Here is a 7993-nt window from a genome sequence, read left to right as displayed (position 1 = left end):
CTCTATGGCCATCTGTCGTGTAAAAAAAAGTAAACAAAACAACAATTTTGGACGTATTATTAGATTGTCAGAGACGGAAACACGCACAGATATTGTCCAGGTTAAGCACCTGTAAAAAGTGTAATGCTGAGACTGAGAGCCAAACTGCCATTGTACAATCCGGAACGTGTTAGACAAGGTGAGACAGGTTCAAGGTTAGATGTGGTCTGACTGTAGCTTGGATGCCATCCTCCTACGTCGTAACCACTGGCCCAATCTGGCAGTGGTTAACAAGCGACAAGATTGAGCCGGCGGTTACTAGTTCTTGTAGCCTCTACCAGGCTCCGCGAATCGGTGGTCTAGTATACAAAAATGAAGTAGAAATTGGACAAATAGAGTGACAACAGTACGCTAGGGGAGTCGGCCGGCCAGAGGAGCTATTTCCTGACCGATCCGTGGAGCCTGGTAGAGGCTATGGCCCGATTTACACGAGGCAAAAAAATCAAACGACGTACGTCGTTCAAAGTGCCTCGTGTAAATTGTTACTAGCAGTAGATCTAGTATGGAGAATGGTACCCAGGCAGGTATGACTGATGACATCCTAGATAACGCTGTCATAACGTGGAGGATCTGTCAACTCTGGAGAATGCATGCTAATCAAGTTTTAGTCTCTAGATAAAATATAATGTGGTTTGTTTATGTCGTGGCCACATTCGTCGAAGGCCGTCGTGCGACTTTTATGCAAGCGCTGCAGGCTATGACAGAACCAACCGCCGACAAGCCCTTTAGCGATCTTTAGCTTTCCGTCATATAACAGACAACTGGCTGTTTTGTACATCACATGCACGAATACCCTTGATTTGTGATCGTGTCCTTACGTGTGTTCGGATAGTCGCTTCTATACTGCAACGGATGTTACAATTTGTAACACAAGCCATTATGGCAAGTGTAGAAGGACCTAGAAGAAATGATATCACGGAAAAGTACTGTCCCTACACTACAAGTGGACATAACTACGAACATGTGTCTGACTGTGTTGACAAGCCTGCTCGAAACGTTCCTATCAGAGGTTGCAGCCGTGAATGACGTCATGACTCATAAGCAAAGACAGTGTTCCTAACAGTTTCTCGATGAGTTTAACCCGTTTATAATAGAGGGCATCGATTACACAATATTGAATTTGACACGGGTGGACTTGGAACCCCCATTGTTCTGGGACAAGTTCCAAACGGCATTGTTTTGGGACAAGTTCCAAAACATTTCAGACAACGATATCTTGGATCTTGAACAGATTCTCCTACTTAGCTAAAACATCCGGTGAAGAACATGTGCAGAGGGCGACATGTACAGTTTCCGCCAACTTTGGGAGTACATGGGGAAATCTGTGAACTATGTCAATGTAAGGTTGCCGGTTCTATAGTATGTGGAAGATCTACAAGATCAATTTCAGACTAGCCATCTGAATCTAATGAGTGACAATATGAGGAGCTTATGTCGTAACTTGTGACCCTGACTGAACTTTCTAAGAATCAGATGTACTACATGTAAAGACAGTGTCATGACTGGGAACCTATCTCCAACATAGTATTAAAAAAAACATTATCATAGCTCCAGTAAGATTTTACTACCAAAAAGGCTTTGGGAAAAAGTCAATAGTTTGTGAGAAAATGTTGCAACCAACAGGTCTTTGGAGAAAGTGGATATCCCTAAAACGGGTATCTCAGTGGACCCAATTTGGCACAGTCTTGTGAACTACCAAGAATCTGTAGGTGAAAGTCGAATCCGATGTCATCCGGTATAAGATAGATCAAGATAAGAAGATCTGGGAGAAATTCCTCTCACAGAAGGGACGTGCGGGCATTCGGGATGTAGCCGAACCGACACACTGCCAGAACTACATCGGTTCTAGCCTGGGTTCCAAACCCCTGTCCCGAGAAAAGGGATTGCATCCAGGCTATACCATATCCTAACCTCGTCTTCTGTAATCAGTTAACTCCACGGACTCTAATAGTTACCTCCATGAAATGTCATGGAGGTTATATTTTACCCCGCGTTTGTGTGTGTGTTTGTGTGTGTGTGTGTGTGTAAACAAGATAACTCAAGAACGGCTGGGTGGATTGGTTTCATACTTGGTGTGTCGGTAGTGTGTGACGAAAGCTGGAAATGATTAGATTTTGGGCCCCCTAGCGACTCCCCTTGGTACTGCAGCGCAACTTCCGGTTTTGCTATCTCGGTGTTCTGAACATGCTATGGTCACGATTTTTGAGTGTTAGATAGCTCTTGTGCTCAGGAAGAAATGACATAAGTTTGGGCCCCCTAGCGTCTAGTTTGGGGATAGCAGGGGCATTTTTGTCAAAAACTTCTGACGAGGATAACTCAAGAAGGGAACAACGGATTTTCATGATTTTTGGTATGTAGGTACCTTAGACAATGTTGTACTAGATAAGATACTAATTATGCAAATCAGGAATACATTTGCATAATTAATGAGAATATTCTATCATAGCAGTTTTGTCAATGTATCTCTTGTCACTGACGTGATATGGTCGTGACATTTAAGTGGTAGATAGCTTTTAGCGTCATGAAAAAGTGAGGCAAGTTTCAGTCCCCTGACATTTAATTGTGGAACTGCAGGGGCGTTTTTGTCAAGACACTCCAAAGCGGATAACTGCAGAAAGGAACGACGGATTGGCTGCATTTTAGGCATGCAGCAGTAGCTTTGGCAAAGATGTTCATAATGATATGCATGTTATGCAAATGAGGACCTAATTTGCATAATTAATGAGGAAATTGTATAGTTCCATTGTTTTCAATAACTGGACCTCAATACATGTAACACATGTTAATTATGATAGGTGGAATATAAGCAGATACCAAATATGGTAATGAGGAACTTATTTGCATAATTTATATAAAAATTCAAAACCGCTTTATGATCAATAATGGGAATTTTTTAATTGTGACATGTGTACGTTAGTCAATGATGAACAACAGCATGCATAAATTATGTTAATGTGTTGGTCAATTGCATGAAATTTACGAAAGCTCTAAATTTTCATGGAGGTATGAGGTCGCCGAACTCTAGTTTATTTTCTATTCTTGTGAAACAGTCATTCCCAGACAAAATGCGAAGTTGTTCTCATGTTTTTTACTCTCCAAATCTAGACAGATCTTTGAGTCGGGAGTGGATATATATATACGCACCTTCTTGGAAGCTCAAAAATACCACGGTAATCCCCACGCAGATGTTGGGGTGAAATACCGTAACGTTTACTGACGGACAGCTTCTCTGGCCTGTCAGGGTATTACGAATTAAAGGACTGTCAGGGAAGTCCGGGTGTCAGATATTTCGCCCCAACATCTGCTTGGAGAAGAACGCATGAGTACTCGGTCACTCATTTCAAGTTCATCTAATTCAAGGTCTTTTTTTTTGCCGTGAACGTGTGGAAGGAAACGAAATAGTGGCGCCATGTGACCTAATGGTTTGAGCGTTTGGACCAGTATCAAGAGGTCCTGTGCTACTCCGGTCTGCAAGACCGTTTGCCTATAGCCTCCAGAGAGCCTGCTATGGAGGCTAGTTTGCCTAAACGATCTTAACTAGTCTGTGTAACGCAAACTCCGCTATCCGGAGCTTGTAGCCTTCTCCCCGCAATGTACGGCGGGCCTGAGAAGCGCGATTAAATCAGGCTAGATCTTAACCAGTTCGTGCTGACCAGATGACAGCGCCTGCACGGGAAACACGTCCCCCTTGACATCTCCTGGCCTGCTCAGGTCAAGAGGGCGCCGGTAAAGCTAATTGTAACATCGGCTACCCCCCAAAACAGACTCCATCGGTAATATGTGTATGCTGTCGCCGGAAGCCCGCCTGATGGTTTTGGGTCTACCGCTAATCTCCAAGCAGATCCACGATGACGAAATATAGTATCAAACCCATCGTAGGTGCCCGTTTGACTCCCTTTGGCCAGATATACTCCATGGCCAGCTTTGATCTTATGGCACCGTAGGATCTGCTTGGAGATTATCTACAGCGAGGATTTTAGCCTGGACGCCAGGCTGTTTTCAGAGCAATCACAAGCCAGGTCCTCGGCTCCAGGGCCAACATGCCCCCACCTTACTACTCTCCAAGTGCTAAGCAGAGGTAAGGCTTCAGCTGTTTTGGACGTTTTTAGGCGTTTTTATCGGGCTTTTTATTTTGTACCGTTCTTTTCTCGCCTGGAGACATAAAGAAAACGAACACTTTACTGTCAAACGCCTAAAAAAACGTTTAAAAAACAGCCGAAGCTTAACCTCTGCTTGTAGAGTAACCCCCCCCCCCCCCCGAAATTTGAAGAGCACCTTGAGAGCATATTGAAGATGAATTTCACTTTTTAATGGAATGTTCTAAATACACTATTTTACGTAATGAGCTATTCACATTTCTAGAATCTATTACAGCAGATTTCAAGAACCTCGATGCTAAAGACAGATTTGTATATATCTTTAGATGCCACAACTCCCATAATGCAAAGTTAGGCAAATATATCAAAGACTGCTTTGTTATTAGAAAGAATAATGAAAGCCATGATTAGCCCAACTCGATTGTAACATTATATCTTGTTTTAGCCCTTTTTGCTATGTTAATAAGGATGTTAAGTCTTATTCTATACACCTATTTTGTACTTTGTGTAATAGTTGTTGCCATACATTGTACCATGTACAAATGTCGTGCAATAAAGTTCTATCTATTGTCTAACGGACTAATAGACAAGGACAACAGCAAAATCTGACACAGCCCTCACCCCCGAGTTAGACCTCCGCGGGCTGGAAAACTGAGGAAGCTAGGGTGCCAACTCTGGGAGCGAAACATATGTTTCTCCGCCAGTTGAAGGGTAAAGAACGTAAAGGAGAAGGGAAAGAGGTAGAGGTATGGGAGCCCTGGTAAACTAAAGGTGGTATTTCACTGTACTTGGAGCACCGGTGCGGCAATGTTCGTTCACTGCGGCACTGTTAAGTTCTATGTTATCTCCGCCGATAATTTAGATATTGAGTAATACGCAAAAGGATGACTTAGAACACAACAAAATACACAAACAAAACGTCAGAATATTCGTTCTTTATCTTTAAATTTCAACGAGTAATTTTCGAACCCCGGAGTGCCGCACCAGTGCCCCAAGTGCAGTGCACCCGGCCAGTATAGTCGGCACCCAGTTCAAGGATGCAATCATCTCCGTGTGGAGAGAGGAGGATATTTGAGGAGAGACCACAACGTTATTATATAAACACAGGGTGTATTAAGCTTCCCCGATGATAGTAGCAGCTTGACAAAGCTTCCTCCTTATACCCCCTTCACAATAGGCGCGATTCGATCGGAAGACTAGTTTACGAACTCTGATTGACATTTTCGTGAGTAAGACGTCCGGTGTTCTCACGATCATCTTGCGATTTTTAGGGATCGCCGGCAGTTTCCAGGAGTCTTACGACGGTCGCGGTGCAGCGAAACATGTTCTTAACATATGCGACTAGTCGAAGGAAATCTCCAAAATCGCACAGCTGTTACCGAGTCGCAGATTGTGCGTACAAATCGTGCGTACCTTGCAAGGGTATCGGTCAATAGTCTTGCGTCAATCCAACGATTGAAGACCGATAGGCGAGCAAAGACATAGTTATTAATCATCGAGCGTAAATCGGATGGCGAACGCCCGTCAGTTGGGCAACGTTCGGGCGACGTTCGTCCGACTTCCGTTTGTTTACAAATATTGAATTTCTGGGAATGCGAGGGTAATTCTAACATTGTGGCCGCTGTGGCAGTATGTAGGCTGACTTTGTGACACACTTTCTTTTCTTGCGTCATTTCTATTATGCCCGCGCATTCCATTCATTGTTTAAAAAGATTACGACAACAAAATAAGCAACATTTATTGATCTCTTGCCTTTTTTTAGGAACGTTTTGTGTTACCTTGTCCGCGTGCAAGAGGTCATGGGAGGTTTATTATCATAGATTTATTCACCGTCGATCTCACGAGCCTCGCGTATATGTGAGGGGGACAGTTTTGAGGCGAAAAATACGCAAGACCATCTTAAGATCTTAAAATCAGCCGACCTTCCTGCGATCGCGAAGAACGTCCGAAGATCGTATATAATGTGAAGGGGGTAATAGCACACCACAGTGATACCGAACCTTAATAGGGTGTAGTGTACGCGTAAACAGTGAGTGCCTGTAACATTTAATGTAACTCATACCAGGTGCGGACCTGACACAGCAGATAAAGATGATATAGAGTGCCGTATGGTTTCATCTTTATCGTGTGAATCGTTGTGAAGCATAAAATATAACCGATGTACTCAGATTTTGTTCCACCTCATATCTACACTGATGATCGCCTGATTTCCGTCGGAGTTTTCTCGATCTTGGTTCAAATTTTCTTTCACCATGTTACATTTTATTTATCTAGATATATCGGACTCGCGCGTAATTCGTAAAGAAATATGCTCATCAATTTATCAATATCATTAAGCTTTGTCCCCCACCCTTGCACATCCTCATTCGTTATTAAGATCAAGGACATTACTAAGATGTATCACCTGTCTTGAGTCAAATCTTTTTCGGTCTGGATTTTCCTATTTTCATGCCCACGCCCACCCCGTATGTACATGATTTGTGGGAGCTTGATGAGTACACTGATATAACAGCATATAACAACAAACACACGTGAGGAACCGCAGTAGATATCACCACAGCACAAACCAGAAACAGGTGGGACAGGATTTCTCAGGTCATTGGTCATTCCATTTGAATAGGGGGGGGCTTATTCCCATCCTATTTTTATTGTGTCGTTAAACGTGTAAACGTTTTGGAATAAAGTTGACATTATTACCTTTGTGAAAATGTATGTGCTGTTTTGGGTCTGCATGTCTCTCTGTTAGATCCTGGTATGTATTCGTGGATATGTGAATATTGCAGGGTGTGGCGATAATATGTCACTGAAGACTTGCAGATATTGTAGCAATGTAGGACGTGACTACTGGTTTTAGCCTAGTAACCATCCGACTTCTGCCGGGGCTAGGGTAGCTAGTGCAAGGAGCCCCGGTAGAAATCGGATGGTGACCAGGCTATTCTAGTTTGGCCCGAGTCCAAAGTTGTACTTTGTGCAACAATGCTTGGCTCAGGTTACCCTGGGAGCCAGCCGGGATCTGGCAGCTAGGACAGTTTATCTAGTACTAGCGATAACTCCTTCAGGCTTAAACTCCCCCGGAGAACTATGTGAGATCTGCGGGCTGACTGCCTTGGGTCCCCGACCAAAACTCGCTAGCTACCCGGTCCTGTCTGGCTCCCAGGATAGGCTCAGGTCCACCATCACTCAAAAATGCAAACGGAATCAGCGAAAATTCCTGGTGATAAGCAAAACAAGAAATTCACAAAACTCTTGTTAAGAAAATGTCAATAGACCTCTCACATGGCTGTCTAAAATACATACTTTGTTGCAATAAAAAGACATCAAGTATAAAGTTGATGTTGTTCTATGGACAATATCTGATAAGTGATTTTGGCTCCAAAGGAAAATATGATGTACTCTGTTCGACGGATGCGCAATGACACACCACACTTGTATTCTCGTACTTATTGTAATTCGTGAAACGCTTGTAAAGCTACCACAGAATGAGAATATGTGTTTGAAATTGGTCATATGTCGTTGTATTTCATTTACACTCTTACTTCTTTGGGGTTTCAACTCTTAATGCGCATGATTCTTTTGAGTTTCAACTCTGAAGATATTGTCATAGCTGTGCGTATCTTCACTCACAGGTTCTAGCATGTGTTACGCAATTTGTCGGGGTAAAAATAAATGGAGGTCTGACTTCGGCCATCCCGTCCCCACTTGTGCTGGTCATGCCTCCTGCCGGAGAAGCCGTGATCTGCAGCACCGTCATGATGATGTCATCAAGGTAAGTGGTTATTAGGCCATCAACAACATTTAGTATCAGACATTTAGTATCAGAGTATCACTTTTCACCCACAATATGTGCGTACGTCTTC

The sequence above is a fragment of the Branchiostoma floridae genome, chromosome 19 (assembly GCF_000003815.2).
Source record: "Branchiostoma floridae strain S238N-H82 chromosome 19, Bfl_VNyyK, whole genome shotgun sequence".
Lineage (NCBI taxonomy): Eukaryota > Metazoa > Chordata > Leptocardii > Amphioxiformes > Branchiostomatidae > Branchiostoma > Branchiostoma floridae.
Note: the sequence above shows the minus strand (reverse complement) of the source record.